At 39.3% G+C, this 13,041-nt stretch overlaps 1 protein-coding gene across 3 annotated transcripts in view; it reads right to left on the bottom strand.

The window, feature by feature from the left end:
• SGCD (sarcoglycan delta) overlaps window positions 1-13,041 on the bottom strand; it is an 832,261-nt gene that overhangs the window by 75,182 nt on the left and 744,038 nt on the right. The gene's annotated exons all lie outside the window — the stretch shown is intronic.

The following is a 13,041-nucleotide window of genomic DNA, read 5'->3' as shown; positions in this document are numbered from 1 at the left end:
CATTTTGGTCATTATAGTGTCAGCTAGTGGATTTTAAAACATTTGATATGCGAATGCTATACTTTTCCCTTTTCAAAGAACGTTTCCACCTCCATCCCTCGGCACAATGCAATTCAGAAAAAGTTCCAAAGCTCTTTGTGGTAGGAGTGCTTAAAACACTAATCTTTTCATTCATAACCATGATGACTACTGCTTCGTCTTTTCTGTGCAGCGTTTAAATCTCTCAGTTTTTCTCTCCTTTGGATAAGGTTTGCCTCTTTCATGTCTTGATAGACGAGTAGATGACAAATGCCTTTGTTATAAGAAAATTTCAAAAGCTGGATTAAAGTTCACTTAATATTGGGCCAATTCATCAGCTCTCACTTGTTTTATTGTTTTCTTGATTTTAGTGAGTTGTCCAAAATAGGCTATTCATAACCTGTTGCTGATCTTTCTGTATGAGAAATACGCTCTAGCAAAACTACCCAATACTGGGACAGATTCCTTGGCCATAATTGGGAATGAGTAATAATCTGTTGCTTCAACAACAAAGCCCCTGAACAAACATGCAAGGCCTGAGTTCGAGGTGAAGTTTGAAGTAGTTCACGTACGTCATGTCATTTAGTCCTCACAAATCCTTCTGATTGGTGCTGCTCTTATCACCCTGTTCACAAACGAGGGAACGGAGCCAGGAAGAGGTTTTAAAATCATGCCATAGTCACACCCTAGCAGGTGGTGAAACCAGGATCTAGGGTTGGGCAGTCTGGCCAGACAACTCTGCAGGTAACCTTCAACTCCGTGAGCCGGCCGGTGTCAGAGATTCCACCCCACATCCCAAAACCTCAAAATCTTACTGCGGTCTCAGAAAGGACAGGGTCTTTTCCTTTTGCCAAACAGAGAGGCGTTGCAATATTAACTCCTCAGTCTTCTCATCTATACAATGGGAATGAAATCAATCCATCTCGTTTCACTTGAGGGAGTTTGTGAGGGAGTGTTTGTTAAAATGTTTTGAAATTTGCAAAGCACTATAAGAATTTGAATCATTCTCAAAACATCCATAGTACAAGGGAAAATAAAAAGGAATCACTCAATGCTGGTCACAGATTCTGTTCTTCAACTACTCAGTCAATATAGCTCTTTAAAGGAATTTAAACTTAATGAAGGGTCCCTGGTAAAAATTTTTCCTGTGAGCAGTACTTTGAAACCTGAGTCTTAGAATCTTCATATTAGAGCAAATCTGAAAGGTATTTAGTCAAAATCATCTCTCTTTCTCATGCTTGACACACCTCTGTAACAGTCCTGAAACAGGAGTCCCCTTCACTGGGAGTCTCTCAGTCACAGGAATCTCATGACTATCAAGGGAGCTAATTTACCATTTCACACAATTAGAAACTGCCTTCTTAGGTTACGCTATCTCACACTTTTGGTTCTGCCACCCTCGCTCCGTAGCTGTTCTAGGCTGTTAGAATAAAGAGCGAAATTCTCTTTTTGTAAGAATATCATAGCTTGCGCGAAGAGAGGGGGATATGCCTTTACGTGTTCACTTAACTTAGTCACTGCATGGCTCAAGGTCTGGAATTGTTATGTGACAGGAAGCAAAACCCTCCATAGACCATTCACTAAGAACTTACCTCTGGCTTTAGAATAAGACACTAAGTGCTGAAAGCAGTATTATAATAGTTCCTCAAGCCCCGAGAGGGGATGAGTACAATCCATTACGGTTGTATGGCTCACAAATGGTCCTCAAGTGCAGCTCAGTCATTTGCAGGGGTGGGTAATCGGAAGCTCAGTGCCTCCTGCTCTCCATTTTAATCCCACGCACCATGCACATTGTCTATATCCATCTGCATTCGAAGGCTAAAAGGCATTTTCTTCATGTCCCAAAGAGCTTTCCAGGAGGACCACAGGGAGAAACATAAACTAATAGACAGATGCGCCCTGTTAAGAAAGGTGTCGATGCTTTCCTTTAATCAGTACACAGTCTATATTCTCCATCATGAATAACTAATGAGTTCCTCAACTACTTTCCTCAGATGTCACTGCAAAAATCTATGAGGGGAATGTCATCTGTACTTAATGAAGGGACAAGCACCGTAATTAAGTTTTAAGCTATTTCTTCAGCATGAAGCTGCCACGAAGTGTGAAATGACTATAATTCACATTTTTAAGACCTTGAATTTATTAGCATCTATTTTTTATGCAAGGTTAGGGGTATGGCACTTGGACTGTGGAAGGATTCAAAGTCCTCTGTGCTTTGTTATTCCAGAGTGAGTGTGCCTGAGCTCAGATGACAGGCAAGGCAAATTGTCATTAATGAGTCAGGTGATATTTTTGAAAAAAATCCAAAGACCTAGAAACTCATCTTCCTTTGTGAATAGGATACGATAATGAAATGTATAATTGGGTGAAAAGGGACTTGGCATTCCTCTGTGAATTACCATGGCTGAGAAAACAAATAGGAGCTGTAGGCTAGAGGCTCCAAGTTAAGCACAGTTCTGCTGGAGTGTGACTACTGCACACCCGTGGATGAAAAAGGAACCTCAACTTTTGAAACAGCTTGAAAAAGAAAGAAGAATGGATTAATCTCTTTTGAAGATGACTTAGTATGGGGGGAAAAAAAAGACATGGGATTAATAAGTGCTTGGAAAAAATTAAGAGACTCCAGGAGACTTTGATGGCTCTCCTTTACAAACAAATGGAAAGAAGATAGTTACTAATCTTTTTTGTTGGATGAGCACACATTTTTGGGGTGAACGGACTTTGTAATGATCTATCTAACTGAAACCCCTTTGTGGGCAATGACAAATGTAGAAGACCTCTAGCCAGGGAATCCAAAAATGAAGTGTAGGGGTTTACGTATGTTCGTAGCAGTCAGACCATGATGAGCCTGGGAGTGTGCCGAAAAGGATTTCCTTAGGAAGTAAAGCTTAACTGAGAGGTAAAAAATGAATAGGATGATCCCAAAAGAGGCTGAAGAATGTTTCAAGAAAAGGGATCTAGCAAGGCTCTAAGTGAAGGCTGTAAAGCACTCGAGAGGAAAGAGAAAAAGTAGAATGGAAGCATACAACTTGAGGAGAGAGGACTTCAGATTAAACAGCAAACTCAACACACACGTCTACCTCAGCTCCTTCCTGAGTGCTAATGCAATGACTATAAATGTACCAAAAATAAATAAATAAATAAATAAAAGGCACAAATCCATAAGGATAAAGAAAAAGAGAAGCAGCAAGAGTAGAAGAAAGATGTTGACAAAGCTATGGAAGTCGAAAAGAAAACAACAAAAGGTAACTTCATCAGCAGCTGAGAGAGTTGAAAGCTAAGAGAGTATGGGTTTGGTGACGACCAAGCCAAAAGCTAATTCAAACACCAGGATCCTGGCCAGGTACAGAAATGGGAGCCACCATGTACCTCTGTGATGGGAGTGTCTTGTAGGGCTGCAAGCAGGAGGACTGGTTAAGGTCGTCTGGGAAACTGTCAGACCCCTAGACTGTTTCTCCACTGTATACACCAAGGTGACCAGGTGACTCTCAGTATTATGGACCACATGTTGTGTCCCTCCCAAATTCATATGTTGATAAACTAGTCCCTAATATGATGGTATTGGCAAGTGGGGCCTTTGGGAAGTGCTTAGGTCCTGAGGGTGGGGCCCTCATGAACGAGATTTGTGCCCTTATAAAAGAGACCCCAGAGAGCTGCCTTGCTCCTTCTGCCATATGAGGACACAACGAGAAGATGGCTGTCTATGAACCAGGAAGTGTGCTCTCATCAGACACTGAATCTGCCAAGTGCCTCAGGATTCCCAGCCTCCAGACTGAGAGAAATACATACATTTGTGTTGTTTATAAGCCACACAGTCTATGGTATTCTGTGATAGCAGCCCAAATAGACTACGACACACTGGGGAAGACTTGAACTCTAGGCTCTGTGATAGGAGCATAGCTGAGGGTAGCAATGCTACACCCAAACGGGAAATTAAGTGGAAACCTACATATTGAAGACTGAGACCTCCCAGGCCCCGCGTGAACATACTGGCCACCAAATTGAAACCAAGCAAGGGATTATGGCTCCTCTCTGGGGAAACTGACCAGCCCAAGAGAAAAGGCCCACAGATTCTGACATTTGGGGTTACCCATCTAAATATCCCAGCCTGATCATCCTTCCTGGAAGCCCACCAACAAAACCCATTCATGCACACAGAACTTGCCAACAGATTCTGAGTACTCAGCTCTTAGAAACGAATAGACATCTGTGAGTCACCAACTTGAAAAAGTCCCAATCAAAAAGCCAGATACTGGAATTGTAATGATAATAAAAAAGTGGAGAACAGAAGAAACTTGAAACTATTATTAATACAATCAAAAAATAAAGAGTAGTACATCTATGAAATTAATACAGGGTGCTATGGCAGGGTACCAGGACAGAGTAAAGAACATTTGGAAATTGAAATATTAGAGTAGGAATTAAAAGTTTAGCAGAAGGAATGGAGAATAGAGAGGAGAGCAGAGGGAGAAACAAAACAAACAAAAAGAAAAGAAAGAAAGAAAAGGTTGGAAGGAGAGGAAAGGGTAATGGGAGGTGAGAGGCTGGGGCCATCAAACAAGGCCAGAACAACCAGCTGAAGGTTGCTTGTGAATGTTTTTGTTTTGAAATTTGATCTTCACATCAGTGGGAGCCACGGAAGAATAGCAAACAACGCAGTGATGCTTAGCCCACCTTGACACATAATCCATGGCCAGGAAACCAGGCAAGGTTATCTAGTTGTCTCCAAGATCTTACGGTCTCGCTCTCATTTACATTGTACGAGTATTCTAACAAACCATGGAAAATGCTGGATCAAGAAAAAAAACGAAAAAACAACGATATCCACTGGCTGATTTTTAAAAAGAACAACTTTTAGTTCTGATCTAGTTCTGAACTTTCACAGGTAAAAACTGTTGTCAGCTTGTTCCTCTAAACTCCCATTACTCTTTGTTTTGAAAAGGTTATAACTGGAATAAAACAAGGCAGGCTTGGAGTCAGGATCATGAAGGGTGTAATTAAGGAAGATTTTCTGTCTATATACCCAGCAGGGCCATCCTACTGAGGGGAACAAAGGGGAGATTTAAAAGCAATTGTGTGTTTTTTCAAGAATAATAGAACAATCTACTCCTCACATTTTACATAACAAATGGCAGCTGCTGACATTTTAATGGAGATACAAATAATAATAAAGTTACAGTGGTTTGTTTTGAGGCATTTGCTCCAACTCAGGAATTTCAACAAATAATATACACTCGCCCGTTCTGCTCTAAAAGGCTGCAAGATTACCACTTATTTTCTGATGTCGTACCTGCCCTGACAACCTGAATAAAAGTGCAGTTTTATTACCCCCCACTATGGTTTTATCTTTGGAATGATTATTTTTTCACATTTTAAACATTTATGTTAAAAATTAATCTAAAGGATGTAATTGTAATTTTTGCACAAAAGCCACCTGCCTTAGATAACAACAATGATGTGTTGCATTACCTCTCTCACATTCAGATGAAAAGGGGTTGGCCATGAAGGGACAATCAGGTGTCTCGCTGCACATGGCTGACGGCTGCAGCTTTCATAGAGTCTAGTGATGATTTTGAGGGAGGCTTGTGAAATGTTTTGGTTGCTGAAGCATTTCCCCCAGCATCTTGTTGGTTTAAATGATTAAAAACCCAGGATGGCTTTGGGGGAGTATGTTTGAGCATCAGACCTCGACTATAGTCTGAACCAATGCTGGCTCAGGACGTGAAGAGAAATGAGCATCACTAACGGCAGGTGCCTGGTGATGGATTCGCAAAGTGTTTCTTCCTTTTGATCATACCCAGTGGGCCCTACACACACAGACAGGAAGACTCAGCCTTTGAAGCTTGGTAGACTCACATAAGGTACTTTGTGACTGCATCATAACCTGTATTGCAGGCTGGCCAATTTATAAACCATGCTCATCCATGAAAGCACGTGGTATTTCTATAGTGTTCTTACCTGACTTCATTTTTCTCTCAAACTTATCCATATGGATTGTTGGGAAAAATTAAATTTATTCTATTCTGGTATCTTCCTATGACTGAAAAGTTTCAACGTTCTCATTAGGATAAATAATGAGTCTCCATTTTCCTCTCCCTCTTTAGGACATCGTTATGGATACGGGGGTAGGGGACTTCTGTGATCTCGTGGTGACAGGAAGAAAGAAAGTTCAGATTCCAGAGACGTTGTTGTGACGTCTCCTCAGCCTAGCAGCTAATGCTCAAGTCCTCTGAGTGAGCTCTGGTTAGTTCTTTCTGTGCTAACTCAGGTCTTGATGGTGTTGGTAGACTCTGAGGTCTGCGTGTATCTCCCACTCCATCCCCAAACTGGCTGGTCTGCTGTGGAGCCCTGGGCCCCACCGCAGGGAACCTGCCCAGGAGGCTGCCAGTTTCCACCATCAGTTAACCATCTGCATTCCTCAACACCACACCACATAGATGCTTCTACAAACCCTCCCTTCCCAACCACCATTCCCCCAGGAATTGAAGGAGATGGAAGAGTGCTAACCCAGGGCCTCTTTGCCTCTCTAGCCACATGACACTTCAGGGGGTTGTGAGACTTCCCTGCAAGATGGCTTCCTCCTAGAGTCCCAAATGAAAATGCACAGTGACCTTTTGCTTTTGACTTTCCTTAAAACCGATCTAATTAGTTTCTTCCTTCCTTCCCTGACTCAGAGAAGAAAGGTCACCCGGACATACATATTTCACCACCTGCTTTCCCTACATTTTCTATCTTCTTCTTCCATAATTTACCAGAGACCAAAAGAGATGCGTTTTTAACTCCCTTTTTCTGTCTAAATGGGACCTCCCTTACGCCCTAGGCTCATTTCCTCCCATGATGTCATCTGCTATTTATCTTTCTCAGGCCTCTAATGGCAAGATTATAACGGAGAGAGCAGATGAATACAGATCATACAGGTTTAATAGCTTTAAAAAATAATCTCTATCACACTTGTAAAATAAGAGCTTTTTATAAACAAGGCAAAAGGAAAGATGAAAATACCTGAAATATTGAAGCATCGCTATTCTTTTCCCCTTTTAGTCTTTCCATCTATATACTACTAAGAGAACCATGGTGAAAAGGGCATGTTAGAGAAAGGTCGGGGATAAAGGAGAAAATGAAAATATGTAGATAAATAGTATTGATACTAATAAGGAAAAACGGGAAGAATGATAGCATGTTGGAATATAGGAAAAAGGGAAAGAGAGGATAAAAAGGGATACATATGAATTGACTGGTGTTGGAAGAGGGGCAAGATGTATTAGTTTCAGGATTTCAACAGGACATCCTTAAAATTAAGTAGAGCCCATTAAGCGCTAACCTGTGGCTTTCAGGTTTTCATTTCTTCTGGGCAGGACTTATAGAACGTGTGAGGCGATACTTTGTGATGCAGTCACTGGCATCTTTGCAAAATGGAGGCAACACAACCACATGTCACTATATTTAAATATATTCAATTTATGGGACAGTCTTTTATTCTAAAGTTATGTTTTCTCTACTCTGTTAATATATACATCCTTTCTTTTATCCAAAATGCTGTTAAAAGCAGATAAAACTAATACATATAGTTTTTGTTTTTGTCCTTAAATGAAAAGCAATTGTCGATCACTATGATTGGTTGGAAACTTTTTATGGGTTGAAGAAATAAGAAACTCAGGGAACTCCTGTCGGAGTTCTTGAGTCCCCTTGAAAGAGAACTGCTTGCCCCTCCTCCCAATAGCTAACATTTGTTGAATTGATATTGAGTGGGCCTTTTCCATGTTCTAGACACTGGGGCTAGGTGAGCTTAAGAGATTTGCGCAAGTTCACAAAGCAGAGAGACGTTGGGGCCAAATTCAAACCCAGCTCAGGACACCTTCAAAGCATAGCCTCTTGACTAACATGGACAACGCTGCAGTACTCTTCTATTTTGTGATTCCCTTAAGGAACTATGCTATTATTTTTCATTTGTCCTTAGAATCACTTCAATCGTCATGTTATATGATCAAATAATTCTGAATCCCATACATAAAAACAAAACTAAAACACTTGGTTTAAGTATATTGAGAGGAGTTGGGAGGAAGTGAAGAGGAGATTAAAAAAAGAATTACAGAACACGTCTGCAAAATGTTTAAAAGGGAGAAAATTTAAAGATTTCTTCCACAATGGTATTGTCCGTATACCATGTATCCATAGCTAGGACCTCAGCATACAACTTATCTGCCCCATTTCTCTCTGCTCCTCTAACCTCCCCACTCTCTTTCATTTTATATGTGCGTGTGAGTGTATCATTTTTTTTTTTTTAATCAGACTGTTGATCCAATATTTTTGGCATTGTGAATTTTGGGGAGGACAAAAGAGGAGGAAGTATTACCAAGCCAGTAATTAATTGAGCCCTGAAGCTCTGACAGACTGTTTTGGTCACTTAAATTTATAAAACCACCAAGAACCAATAAATATTTAGTTGGCTACCGACATTTTACAATAAAATAAAAGAAGGAAATTCATTTTTGTCAGCTGGTGGGAAGTCTGTCTAATCCTTGTTTCCCTATGATATATATATAGACTTTAAATCTCACACATTCCTAAGGGAGTTTGGATTTAGTACCTATCCATTAAAAAAAAAAATCCTACAGAATATTCAAGTGCATATTAAGAGTAATAGATTTATCTTAGAATTTTTCAGCTTTATTTAAAATCTTGGTAATATTATGGAGAAAAATAAACAGTAACAAAGAAATGCTTTATTTGGGGCTGAAGATGAGTTTGATATCAGTGAATCTTTCAGTCCTGAATTATGTAATTTACTAATTTTTGACACTTCGAACAATCTCTAAAGTCTTTAGTGACCACTTTTGAAATTGCCTTCACGCAATTTTTTAAAGAATACTATTGTTGTAAGGAAATTACAAACCCACATGTTTGTAAATAACACAGTCACATTGTTAGGAGCTACAGAAACATTTTGGGCTATTGCCCTATATTAAATGGCTCTGGAGAACCATGTTTTAAGAATTCTGAAGTCTGCTTCTTGGGTTTTTACCTTTTCTTTCTTCTTGCAACTAAAATGTCACTTCCTTCGGGCAGCCTTACTTAAACCACTTAGGTAGATTTTTGTCCTTCTCTCTGTTTAACTCTGATTTGGTTGTACATCTATCCTAGCCCTTACCTCATTACCTTATATTTTGGGGTTCATTTCTGTCTTGTTCTCCTTAATGATAAATCATTTGAGTACTCATTTATCTCTACATTCCAAGTATTTAGCACGTGCCTTGACTCCTAATAAATGTCAAAAAATACTTGGTAAACAGTTGCTGATCTGCGATTAAATGAAAAATCAGGTCACTCCCTTCTTGTAATTGTATGCAGAGTAAGAGCATAAAGCACATCAGCTGATGAAGAATTCTTTCAGAAAGGCCTTTTGGCTTATTGCCCTGTTGTGGTTCCTTCCAAGCATTTAGTTATATTTAGAGGAACAGAGTTGGCTCTATGTGTACGGACAGTGGTCTATATACCTTCCTTTTTGGTACATTTGCTGGAGCATTTGTCTGGGAAATAGACTTTCACAATCTATTTCCTGTTCCTGTAGATCTGACTCCTATGAGGAAACTTCACAGTAGAAAAGAATCCTTAGGACAAGTAGGCATTTAAAAAGCAGCCCCTATTCTTACAGAAAATACATATGCAGAAGTGAATGGCCTATTTCCTGTCTTAGATCATGCACAGCCTGATACCAGGGAGTTTTCCATTTGTATTTATATAGACTCTAGGGAAAAAATATAGTGAACAGGAGAACATTTAACATATTCACATTTTAAGATGATGCATTTATTAAAATCCAGTTTCTATTCAAAGTGAGTTTTTCTTATTTCAATGCATAGGTATAATAGGTATAGTGCCTGGTATATGTTTAAGTATAGTCTTGAATCTAGAGCAACATGTCATTATTTCAGAATAGCCGTGCAGAGGCAAAGTCAACAATCACTGCCTGAGCTGGGTGTTGGGCCATGAACTTCCTAACACTCATTATTTGTCTGGAGAGAAGCAACTCTCTTGTGATTTTCAGCTCAACCCTGGATTATTTACAAACACTGCAAATACAGTAACTATAGTAACTGAAAAGAAAAGCAGTAAACCAAAACTCTAGCAGAAAGGAAGCTATCAGCCCTTAGCTTGAGAGTTGAAATCTTTTAGGAAGAAATGCCAGAGGCCTAAAATCTGCTTAACATTAGCAAACAAGCAAACAAAAAACCCAATAAGACAAACAGAAAAAGCTCCAGCAGTCAAGAGAGGGGTTAGAGGAAACAAAACTTATTCCAACAGAGGTCTCTAAAACAGATGCCATTTTTCTCATGTTGCATTGATTGGGGTAAGGGAGAAACATGGATGGATATCTAAGTTTTGCTTAGAACACAGTCTATATATAAATTTTAGAACGCAGTCTATATATAAATAAGCCTTGGTCTTTTAACTCAATTTATTTCCCATTTGAATAAGTAAGACCAAGAAAATCTGGGTGTAGAATATTATTTAAAAAGACTCTCATTAAATGCATTCCAAGTTAACTATCTGCATTGGGGATTTTAAAGATCCATTAATTCACCTCTCAGTAAATAACTTTCCTGTTAAACTCCTTTTCATATATTTTTAAATCTATAAGACATTCATGTGATTGCATCCTTTTAAACAAACCTTATGTAAAATAAAATCTTACAGGACTACAATGTTAATTTCTTAGTTTCGATCACTATATCACAGACATGTAAGATGTTAACATTAGACAATACCAGGTGAAACGTACGTGGGAATAATCTTCATGAAATTTGCAATTCTTCTTTAAATATAAAATTATTTTAAAATAAGAACTAAAATAATAGAAAGGGATTAGCCATTTGGAGCTAGAGGTGACCTGGCTTACAGAAAGCAGGGCTCTAGGATTCGCTCAAGTCAGCACAGTGGGTTTGCAGAGGGTCCCTACTCCCAGCTCAGTGCTCTTCCCCCCACATCCTGCTGCTGTGGAGGAGGGGACTGCTTCTGCTTCACCTGGAGAGTTCACTCAGTGTACCTGCTGGTACAAGTCCAGGGACCTCCCTTAGATGACTCTACATTCCTAAGACTGGAAGACACACCAGCATGAATGTGCTGAATCAGTAAAACTGATCCAACTGCAAAGCCAGAGTCCAGAAGACTCAGTCACCAAGTTCATTACCTATTTACTCAATATCCAAGGTCAATACTAATCAATAGCACAGAGCACAAAGTGGCACCATTTCATGACAAATGTGAAGCATTCACAGATGCACACTGGTCTAGGGTAATCTATCAAACACATTTCATTATCTTTTCAGTTTGTCAGAGATTTTCCCACAAAGTGCCATTTAAAAAAACAATTCCAGAAGGATGAAGGGGCTAAATTATCACATTTTAGGCTCCTGACTCGGTTCAAGTTATCAAGCATCACCATGATTTGAACAGGTGCAAACGAAAGACAAGTTTTCAAATTACATATTAAAATCTTTACATCTTCCTATAAGAAAATTTTATTTGTAGCCCCTGTGGAATATTCCTATAATTTTAGAATAAACAGTGAAAATTCAGCAACTACCCGAAGTCCTTATTTTGTTGCACTGACGTAGGAGAGTTACTTGTGCATTGTGGAGGTTTAATTTTTTAGAAGTGAGTTCCAGAGTTTCCTTAGGTTGTATACGGAGGACTAGAATGTCTACAGCACTACAGAAGCAAATACTCTGTTCTGTGTCCTTCAGGATATGATCTCTAAAGCTGGCTGACGCTTGGAGAACTGTCTTTTTGTTTGGTGTGGGTTGGGTTTGTTTTTAATTACAGAAGGTTTATTTTTCTGTTTATAGCAGTTAGCCTAAATCCTTTACTTTTATCTTTCCCAAGTCTTCCACGTAATGGGGAACTTGTTCCATAGAAAAAAGTCTGTATTATATTGAGAGTTCAGCTTCTTTTAGATAACACTTACCTTTGGGCTGATCAATACTAATTACTAGTTTTGTAAAAGACAAACAAATAAACAAACCAAAATAAGCCAACAAAGAAAACACCAACAACCCCCCCAAAACAAACAAAAAAACAAAACAAAAAACACAAAATAGAACAAAAAAACAAACCACCCCATTCCTAAGGAGGACTGTGAAAACAAAGGGAACCAGGCCACCCACTAGCAGGTCTGGAAATGGCTCTTACATCACAGACGTGAGGATTCACCCTCAGAGAATAAACTCTCTCTGAGTCCTAAAATACAGGTTTCCTTGGGTGGATCTGCTTAGAAGATTCCAGTTGTAGTACCGTTAGAAACATAGGACCTGGTTGACAGATACTCGTGTAACTTCTTGCATCTGGAAGCCCTAATGGAAAGTTATCCTACTAAAATGTAAACCTTGCAGTGTGGTATATAACTTCACCAACACAGCCCACCGTATATGGGATTTTGCTAAGAAAATGTTCTCATTCCCCACCAATCAGTCTCTTCTTTTGCCCCGATTTAATTCCCTATCTTCATAAAGGCTTTGAAAGAATGCTATGGGTTTTGTAATGAGGTGATACATTCTCTACTTACTGAGAATGTGTTTCTGTTTAAGGAAACACCAACTCCAACACGGCTGTTGCTGTTCCAGCAAAACAGATTTGGGGAATGGAATGTGGAAGGGTAGATGGGATTTGTGTAATGCAAATATATTTGCTTACAGTTGACATCTTTATGAAATAGTTATTCCATGCTACTTATGATGATTTATTATTGGTTTTAGTTAAAAGAACTACGAGAAATGATGTAAGCCAGTGTTCACTGAATTCATCATGGCTGTAAGTTAACAGTAAAAATTAAAGTTATATTTGTTCTCATCATACCATTTCTGTATATGTCTCTTTTTGGGGGGCTGAGGATGGTCCTTTGGTGGCAGGAATGGTTTTCAGGCCTTATCTCTAACTCTGTCTGTCTGTCTACATGTATGTTATTGTTCTTTTTGTTTTCCATGGTTGGTGGGGGTAAGGACCCAGCATCTCAGAGTCCTTTTCTGA

Source organism: Rhinolophus ferrumequinum, chromosome 24 (assembly GCF_004115265.2).
Source record: "Rhinolophus ferrumequinum isolate MPI-CBG mRhiFer1 chromosome 24, mRhiFer1_v1.p, whole genome shotgun sequence".
Taxonomy (NCBI): domain Eukaryota; kingdom Metazoa; phylum Chordata; class Mammalia; order Chiroptera; family Rhinolophidae; genus Rhinolophus; species Rhinolophus ferrumequinum.
This window is presented reverse-complemented; position numbering and strand designations above follow the sequence as displayed.